General features: G+C 36.6%; 1 protein-coding gene across 4 annotated transcripts in view; it reads right to left on the bottom strand.

Annotated features, from left to right (window-relative positions):
* MED31 (SOH1 family protein) overlaps positions 1 to 10,433 on the bottom strand; it is a 37,980-nt gene that overhangs the window by 26,037 nt on the left and 1,510 nt on the right. The window contains exon 2 of one of the 4 annotated variants that reach the window (XM_089824044.1): positions 9,593 to 9,697. The exons of 2 other annotated variants lie outside the window; for them this stretch is intronic. The gene's annotated coding sequence lies outside the window, so the exon portion shown is untranslated. Of the gene's footprint in view, positions 1 to 3,879; positions 6,128 to 9,592; positions 9,698 to 10,433 lie in introns of those variants that run through there. One more of the 4 variants, XM_089824051.1, reaches the window with a different exon arrangement.

The raw sequence follows: 10,433 nt of genomic DNA on the forward strand, positions 1-10,433 counted from the left end.
AACAAGTTATAAATAATCATATCAGCTAGCTGACTTTTCAATTCCATGAATTTGTGATAAATAATCAACTAGCATGTTATCTTCACATGAAATTATACTAACTAACCATCTTATCATTTCACAGGATTATAATCAATTTAACTGTCAACTGACTTCATGTGAACCTCAACGGCTATATTTCAAATTAAGTCAAAAATTGGGATGTAACATTATTTCCCTTTTAACAGGCTTGGTTTCCATTTTTTGAAAAAACACGTGGCATCCATGACTAGAAACAGAAAAAGTGGCAAGTTTGAAGACCATTATCAGGAACATAGAACAAAAAGTCCAAATAAGGGAATAGTATATGCAACTATTATATAAAGGACATGAGAGGAGATATAAACATTGAAAAAATCACCAAGGCCACAAGAGCCTCACCCACATTCCCCAGTTCTAAAAGGTTGATCACAAAGGGAGGATACGAGAGAGGGGCGGGGGGAGAAGGTGGGGGAGGGTTCTTCCATTGGCCACAAGTATGGGGATCAGTTAGTTTCGGCAACCACCATTCTAATTCCCAACCCTTTTCATGTGTGACTTTTATTGGAAGGTACTACAAGATAAGATAAGATAATATTAATGTCCACAAAAAACCAACAAGGTTTATGGGACTGAGCATAAAAACAGAAGAGCCAGCCAAAGCAGAAGCACCAAATGGTGACTGAGAAGAAACAAAAGCCAGGAACAAAACAAGAAAGAAGACAAGGTAAGGACTAAGGGTCCTTCCTTGTCACAAAGAAATCAGTAATAGATGGGTAAACCCGTGGACGATCCATAGTCTTAGACTACCGTATAGAACTGTTGTAGGACCATCGCTGCCTGTATAGACTAGTGTAGCATCTAACCGATCTAGAATGAGAAGTACTAGAAGGCCTTTTCAAGCCCCAAGGAGGAGACAAGAGAGAGAAAAAGGCAGTAATGAGCTGGTCTAAAGTACACCTCTAAAGTATAAAAGACTGCATGGTAATCTCTCGAAGATGGGTGGTCTCCTGAAGATAATGTGCAAGACACCGTTGATCAATATATCTGAAGAACATCGAAAGAGAAGAACAGTCTCTAAAAAGGCAGTAAAATCTCCCTCTAATCTCATAGTAAAGAGGACATCAAAAAATGAAGTAGATCTCCATCTCAACCTCTGCTAAAGTACACAACTAAAATATCCGATCCACCCGATCCATATGGTGATCAGTCTGAGTCCGAAGGCAGTGAGAACCAACCCTGAATGAGCCTAGAGAAAACTGTAAGTCATGATTCCAGCACTAACAGAGATAAGCAAGGCGAGCAATAATACCATCCTGAATCACAAGAAAATACTCAGCATAGAAGGCCATCCTAGGTCGAAGACCTCCCGGGGGATTACTCCAGGTAGTGGTAATGTACTGTCTGTAAATATCCTATCTAACGTGCTTGTTCAACTCCTAATGTGAGGGGAGAAGATGAGTAGGAGCATCAAGTGAAAACTGATAAGGAGGAAAACGATCTATCTCAAATACCAATCGAATCCAACAATGAGGTGGCCTGGACGTACCAACAACGAGATCTAGTAGAGGTGTCAAATCTCATAATCTCAACAAAAGAACAGTATGCCAAATGAGAGTATCTGTGTTGGTCAACCCCCGACTCCACAAAACCATGAAGCCGATGAAGAAACCAAATCAAGTCAAAAATGACGGCAAGTTTAAGAGGGTGAGCTCCAAACTCAGCTAAGACAATGTTGTGAGGGGTGAGTCGGTGACATCTTATGATATGCCATAACATCAACGTCTAGACCCTCTCTATAGAAGCCCAATTAGAAGCAATAAGAGAAGGCCCATAGGCAAAAATTGGCCTAGGCCAAATATTGGCACTACAATAGCATTCTATTTAATCTACTTGAAATTGCTCATTGGAAACACCGAGTTACTACATGCACGATGCCTTTGAACCAGTTATGATGCCCAAAACCAATATTACTAGTTGAGAAACAAAAGCAGATTTGGAAAAACAAACAATGCAACATTTTGGTTGATAAGTGGATAAATGCCAATTATAGAAGAGACATTAAAAATTCTAGTAACCTCAAGAGGATGGTCATTTGAAATCAACTGATGTCTCCCTAAAGTCCCAACTCTTTGACGGTATAGGGAAATATAGTTGGGTGAAGAATGCAAAGGAGGATGTAAGAATAATACCAAAAACACATGGCTCCAAAATCTCATGAGAGAGCATACTAATGGTAGGGAGTTTGTGCACACAAGGGTAACATGCTTTGCCGATAAGTTTCTTACTACTTTGTCATGTATAGCAGCTACATTGCTCAAGATCGAGCACATGTTTGTGAGCAAAAATTGTTTGTGGTCTTTACTCTAGGAAGGTTGAAGCAACAATATGAAGAGCTTTTTTATGGTACATTTGTCAAGACCATAGGGAAGATCATCAAGGTAAGTTTTTTACTCAAAGTTTCCCTTTTTAAAAGATATCACAATGTTTTTTTGATCGGTTAAAAGATATTACAATGTTACAAATAGTTGATTTGTAAAAATTTAATAATTTAATTTTTTTATAGTTAATCACTTTAATTTTCTATTTGCTTTTCATTCACTTTCTTGTTTCAGGTGCGCTAGAATTGTTGGTTAGCATTCTAGAGTTGATAGTTGGGAATAAAGTCCAAGGAGAAACAATACAAGGCCATGGACATGGCCAGAAAAGCAATTCAGCACTTGTATGGGTCAAAACAAATACGCATCCATGACATATGGTTCACCAGAGATTGAACCAACAACTCCACCAGCTTATATTTTGAAGTATTTTCTCACACCAAACTTTTCTTCTCTAAATTATAGATCCCATTTGTTGTCTATTTGTGACTTTTTAAAAGACTTCCAGTTATTTTTTGCTTCTTACTCTACCAATTTAACTTTAGTACCTGATCTTATACCAATTATTTGAATTGCTGGTGTAGGTTTAAGCTTAATGAAGCACTTACCAGCATTTTAAATTTAATGGTATAGTTGCTAATATAATGTTTTGCATTTTTTATTTTTCGGTTGAGGTAGTTGGTTGAAAATTGTTCCCATACCTCCCTACACCCCGTATATACATTTGGTTGCTTGTACATTACGTATCATCTTAATCTTAATACAACTTAATCACTCCCGATAAGATATCATCTTCATGTTTATTCTTCTTTGCATTGTAGAGGTTTTACTTTGGTGTGGAAAATGTTTTCCTGGATGCTCTAGCATGGTATCAAAGCTTTTGGCTCAACAAACCCTTCCTGGCAACTGAGTTTCCGTCGGGCATTTTGGGGTTCAATTGTTTTGTATATATATATATATATATATATATATATATATATATATAAAAGTTTAATTATGATAATGAACAGACATGTCCCAAGAAGGGACATGTCTATTATCTCACTCTCTTACAAATATAAGGGGAGGCTGCAGTTGGAAAACAGATACCACATACATGGCAGTGCTCAGTACATTTGCAGCGATCCTGGAAAACCAACATGGTATCAGAGCCACATTTGATTTTAGGAATCTCAATGATGTGACAAATCTGTCTTTGTTGCTGTTAACTTCTGCAACAAATTTTCTATTGTGTGCGTCTTCATTTTCACCATGTTGCAGACTTTACTAATTGATGACTGTATGGGCCACGTGAATGACGATTTGAACACCAGGTTATCAGCTTTGTATTGCCACCAATGATCTGCAACACAACCACTTGATGATAGAAGATAAAGGTCTTCAATTAAATTTAGTAGCCACCTATCAAAAATGTATTTTGGCTAAAGATCAAAATATCATCTAGGTAAACAATGACAAACTTACCAAGAAACTCCTTCAGTACCTTATTAATGAGCCTCATGAATATTCAATGGATGGTGATTGCAGAAGAGGGCACATAGTGGAAATACAGTCATATACAGATGGTGTCACCACTCCCCTTTGCATTTGCTTTATCTTCATTGTTGCGTCCACATACAATTATTAAACTTTCTCCACGCATTGCAGTCCTTTGCTAGATCTTAAACTCCAGCATAGTGTCATCCTCGAAAGCCGCAGATTTGGTTCTTGCAAGCAGTGGAAAAGGAAAGATGGGGGATAGAGGAACACCCAATTAGCATTCCAAATAGTACACATTCACACTTAGTACAGAAACGGAGACATAGGAAATAAAACAATTTCATCGTAGTCAAAACCAATGATTCAAACTGATTCATTACTGGAAGAGGCAGCAAACTACTGCCATTTCCAAATCCAGAATTATACAGCTTAAGCAAATAAAATTTGGAAATGCCAGCAACCGTTTAGAATTTGGAAATGTCAGCAACCATTTAGTTCTAACTTTAGTAGGTCCTTTAGAACAATTAACAGCCATGCCTAATATAGTATTGTTCTAAGCTCCAAAGTAGACAGATTTTAATGTAATTAAGATACAATAGTAGATGCTAAATTAATAGAGCTTTCCACAAGTCAACTTCATAAATAATCTATCAACAAGCACTTTGATTTGTATATTTCCGCCCTCTTCTCTGCCTATTCAAACTTCGCCAGTTAGAAAGCCCAAATATCAAGAAGTAAGTGACCAAATTAGTGAGAACCGGTCTGCAATAAAATTTCAAAATGTTAAATGCGCATGAAAAGAATTGGATACCTAACAAAGAAATAGTAAGGGGTGGTTGGGAGCCCAATTAAGAGGCCGCATTTCTTACTATGATGGGATGAAAATACATTAACTAGCAGCAACGATGATGCGTTGTGGTTCTAAATGCCAAGAGATGGACAGGTTCATAAAAGGACACTGTGTTAGGACCGAATAAGAAAGGCATGCCTAACCAATTCCAAAGCCAGAATTATACAGCTTAAGAAAATAAACTTAGGGAATGCCAGCAGCCGCTTAATTCTAACTTAAGTAGGTCTTTTAGAACAATTAAGAGCCATGCCTAATATAATATTATTCTAAGTTCCAAAGTAGATAGATGTTAATGTTATTAAGATTCAATAGTAGATGCTAAATTAAGAGGTTAGTAAAATTCTGTTCCATGAACGAAACCCCAATTTTTTGACATTTCCATTTGGTCATAATCCTACAGCTCAACTTTATAAATAATCTATCAACAAACAGTTTGATTTGTATTTTTCCCCCCTCTTCTCTGCCTATTTGAACTTCATCAGTTAAAAAGTCCAAGTATCAGTAAGTGACCAAATTAGTGAGAACCAGTCTGCTGTAAGATTCCCAAATGTTAAATGCCCATGTCAAGAATTGGATACCTAACAAAGAAAGCAACGATGATCATGTTATGCATGCAATGCAGCGATTCGTGGATAAGCAAGGCAACATTTTGGAAGGGGAGCAATGTCATGAAGGGATGCTGCGTTTGGAGGGGACATCACCACAGAAGGAGGTGGTCTTGCACCCTCTACATAAAAGGGGTTCTCCTAGGGGAAACGGGACCAAACAAGGACAACATCGTTGGATCATTAAGCAATCTGATAAGGATGCAATTTCAGAGAATGTATATATATTATTCTCCAGCCTGTATACTTGTTGGTGGTATGATGTATATTGCAGGGAATTGTATGTCAATTATTAAGCTTGCATCTGATACAGAATTTCCACCTTATAGCTAGTATAAAAGTTCTATGTTAATGTCGCTACACCTCTACCTATGCATAATATATCCATAGAAGATGTAATTGATGATTACAACCATAACTTCTAGTTTAGTACAGCAAAGTAGTGGTTTAGTTACATAAACATCTTACAATAAAGTAGTAGAGTAATTAGATAAACATTATCTTACAGCAAAAATAAAGTAGTGCAATAATGATATAAACATTATCTTATGACAAAGTAGTACAATAATTACATAAACATATTGTACTTCAAAACGCTATATTATAGAGCCAATTAATGTATAAGCTGAGCTGAACATATGCCAAGAATCAGCTTAATTAGGATGATTTCCCTCACATCCTATTTAGTTGATCTATTTACAAGACAACGTTGGGATAGCTCGCATGGTGCTCAACTTGGGGGCGTACAAATTCTTCAGACATTGGGTACAGCTCATCAAACCAATAGAGATGCTCAAATCTACGACGTTGTAGCCCCCAATTGCCCATGGTAGGATGCAATATTGGGTCTATAAACATATGGTCTAAATTGCGTTGTAATGGTAGTTGATATGTAATCAAACACCTTTGCGCCAACATTTGTTGTGCGAGCATGGAGTTGTGTCTTCCTTCATTATAAGCACTGTACAGATCTGCATGTTGGATGAAGTCGTCAGTCACAATGTCCTGCGTCTCAACATGTCTGGGCAGCAGACTACAAGTATTGGTTTATCTGATATTCTATACATGTTGAATCATCTTCATTTATCACTATTTTCTATAAAGCAGCAAACTGGTAAATAATGCACGGACATAATCAGCTTTATTTCATGAAAGTAGTGACAAAAATTTCCGAGGATTATCCTTCTAGTATAATTTCTTTGGGGTAGTGTTTAAACTACATAGTTCAAAACATTATCTTGCTCGGAAGGTAATGTATGTCCATTGGATTGCAGGCACTGCAGCTGATCAATTCTGAAATACTTGGGTCTGTAAACGTATGGTCTAAATTGTGTTTGTAATGGTAGTCAATGTGTAATCAAACGCCTTTGAGCCAACGCTTGTCGTGCAAGCATGGAGGTGTGCCTTCCATCATTATAAGTACTGTACAGATCTGTGTGTTGGATGAAGTCGTCCGTCACAGTAGTCCTATGTCTCAACATGTCTGGGTAGGAGATTACAAGTATTGGTTTATCTGATATGCTGTACATGTTGAATCATCTTCATTTATCACTATTTTCTATAAGCAGCGAACCAGTAAATAATGCACAGACATAATCAGCTTTATTTCATGAAAGTAGTGACAGTAATTTCCAAGGATTATCCTCCTAGTGTAATTTATTTGGGGTAGTGTTTAAACTACACAGTTCAAAACATGAATGAATATGAATATTGTGTTCCTAGAGAACACCCTTTGATTATTTTTGATAAGTTCTTAAGTCATCGCTAAGTCTGTACCACATACAATAGAACCATGTAGCCTTACGTTGCTAATTTAATGCATACAATAAAATCGTGTGATTGTAATATTATATTGAATAAATTATGACAGTAGCACATATGCAGGGGTAAAAGCCAACAGCCATGCATGTGTTTCTGGACTACACATGACACTAAAGTAATCATTCCATAAGGAATGATGTACCTGACAATGGTTACGCTGGAAGAACCAAAATAAAAGCATGGGACCTGTTTACAAGATTGTGTAAGATAGTGTAATACAGTGGAAATTCAATCAACCGAACAATTCAATATTTGAGTTATGAAGCTAACACGGCCAGCTAGGGTTCTCAAGTATGTACATATTACAGATAGCAAGTATCAGTCATCTTCCAGTCAATAATGCTAGACATTAGTGCTGTTTGACAACAACAATACAAACAGATACACCAGAAATTCAATGAACTGAACAGTTTAATATTTGAGATGTGAAGCTAACATTGTCAGCTAGGGTTCTCGAGTATGTACATATTGCAGATAGCAAGTACCAGTGATCGTCGAGTCACTGATAGTACACATTAGTGTTGTTCGACAACAAAAATACAAACAGAACGTAGGCAATATCATATTGAAGAAGATAGTGTGCAGTTGTTCTAGAGGCTATATCATGGCTTTGGTCCATTCCAAATCACTCATATTTCTTTTATCGGGAAATATCCTTGGAAGAGTCGGCCTATTTCTATCTCTGGAGATGTGGTCAGCTTGTGTACACACGAAGTCTTCAGTACAATTGTGGGCACGGGTGTAAGACGTAGTCATCCAGAAGCCCCTCTCCATTTTACTGATTTTAAAACTGTATTAAAAAGCATAAGACAAAAAATCAGAACATTGTCTGAACTATTAATTCATGTCAAGCTAAAGTGGAAGTTGTTTGTTTGTGAAATCCACGTCCCAAAACAACAAACAATGTTGGGGCTGTTTTCTTTTGGGCTTAATACAATGCTTTTTGTGTACTTTAGGTCTGTAACATTTCGCTAAAAATAAGGAGTGAATGGAATCGCAACCCCAACATATCTGTTATGGACAACTTATGTTAGTTCGTGCTCAGGTTTATGCCAGCGAGGAGATGAGCATTTTTCTTTCACAGTTGTTTCTACTTCAACATTAATTCCTTCCCATATAATGATTGCAAGCAGTGTCCCTTGTTTTCTCAAAGCACTCGTGCAAGGCTGTAATCAATGTGGTCTCATTACATGTCATGCAATTTTTTATATCACCTTGAGTGGCATTAAGTAATCATCAAAAGCCTCCCCTCCTGATTCCAGCATATTAAGGTCATTTCGAACCATTTCCCTCTTTATATATATGAGTCATTTTGAAGTTTGGAAATGTCGTAACTAAATCTTGGATTGCTTTTAGCTTCTATCCATCAAATGAGCTTGCAGTTAGTCATTGAATTTTCCCTAATTTCCTTCAAGGTTTAGTTGGCTCACATTCAGTTCCCTTCCTGATTCTACCCCCTATAAAGGATTCCTGAATTTGGCAAGGTTGGTTGTGGCCTCCCCAAGTAAAACCAATCTCTCTGCAAGGACCAGTTGTGGAGCTTGGCTCAATGGCTGCCAATTGCATTTGCCTGAATGTTTCTAAAGCCCTGTCATCCATTTATGAATGTACTGGAATCACTGCATTCCATATGATTTTGAATGTCTCATTGGAGAAACCATTAGCAGTATCCTTCAGATTTATGGCTCCCTTAATAAATATCAGTATTACATGGGATATCCATCTTGATCTTCATCTAACCCAATAAGTGATTATCGATTTGAGATGTAAAATAACTTCATGTTGTTTGATTTAGAAGAGGCATTCAACCACATATATGGCTATTTCAAGATAAGCTTAGTGTTTGCAGTGCTATTGTCTATGTTTATGGTCCTGTTGAATTAATATAACCTTTCAAATCTACACAACAATCTGGTTTTGTTCCACGCTTCCGTGTCTTGCATACATTTCTAATATAATTGATTGTGGTAATGCTACTGTTTTGTGTAAAACATCACAAGAGGTTGCTGTTTCTAAATGTATATGCATTCCAATATAAATTTTTCTTGGATTCAAAAGGATTTTCTCTTAGAAAGGATCATTCATTCAATTCAAAGTCAACACTAATCCACATTGAAAGGCCAAACAGGGATCTGCAGTGAAGAAATTACAATATTTGGAATTAATTTGACCTATTTCAAATGTAGATTAAGATTGATTAGCATAGAACATACCACTGTATATTTAAAGAGATTTCATAGTAAAAAAATCCTACTTTTGAAACCAGTATGCACGAGCATGCACGCATATGCAGCAGTTGCTGGAATTCGTATTTTCTTTAACTAAACAGTGAAAGGCTGAATTTCATACAAACAGAATTCTATTAAATTTAATGATAAACACTGTAACTCTCCTCATATGACTCTTTGCTTCTATGTGTGATGTTTACGTGTGCTTCTTACCACTTTAGATGCACCTATGAGCAACAATGAGACATTCTATCCAAGGCTCCAGTTCCTCTGTACTGACACACAATTCTGGACTGGCATTTTATTCAACTGGAACCACTGTTATCAGATACAAACACTGATGTTACTGTACTTATTACAGAAGTGGATTTGTCTTAGCATGTTGCTTCTTACAACCAGACTCCATTCATATAAGCAAATATTCCTCTCTTTTCTCGTGTCAAACTGATTTTTCAGGGTAAACAATCTCCTTAAAATGTCTGAGTTTTTACTCGTGTGTTAGCTGTCCAGATCATTTTAAATCACTAATTTTCTTTAAAAATAAAAGAAGCTATTGTAATTCTAGTAATGCTTTGTCAAACCGTCATAAAAAACCAGTGCAAAGCAAATAATATTTACATATCTTTGACACTGCAATGCACAAAATAACTTCATTTTCTATTCAGCGAAGAATACTTTTCTCTCGCATTCAAGCTCCAAGAAGAAACCAATAAATTGTTTTTATCTTATTTCTGGTCAAAGCTACATATGAAGATAGAAGTAAATGGGCTAAAATCAGTCTGAGCAACAAAAACAGAGGTCGCAGTTTGGCACCAATAAATCTTTCATCGCGCGATCCAATCAAATACAATTTAATATTAAATGATAGGGAATTTACCCAAGGTATTGGGATAGGTAAAAGTTTAACCGTTAGACTGTTGAGTGAAAGCCTTCAATTAATATATATACTCACCAACTATGGCGTAATACTTGATTTTTCCGGAACAGCTGAGGAATACCATTCGCAGATACCTATCTGTCTTTTTTCAGAATATTAGGCTTCAATGAAAAAGAA

This window comes from Cupressus sempervirens, chromosome 1 (genome assembly GCF_028749045.1).
Source record: "Cupressus sempervirens isolate cs-2001-9-10 chromosome 1, ASM2874904v1, whole genome shotgun sequence".
NCBI classification, from domain to species: Eukaryota; Viridiplantae; Streptophyta; class Pinopsida; order Cupressales; family Cupressaceae; genus Cupressus; species Cupressus sempervirens.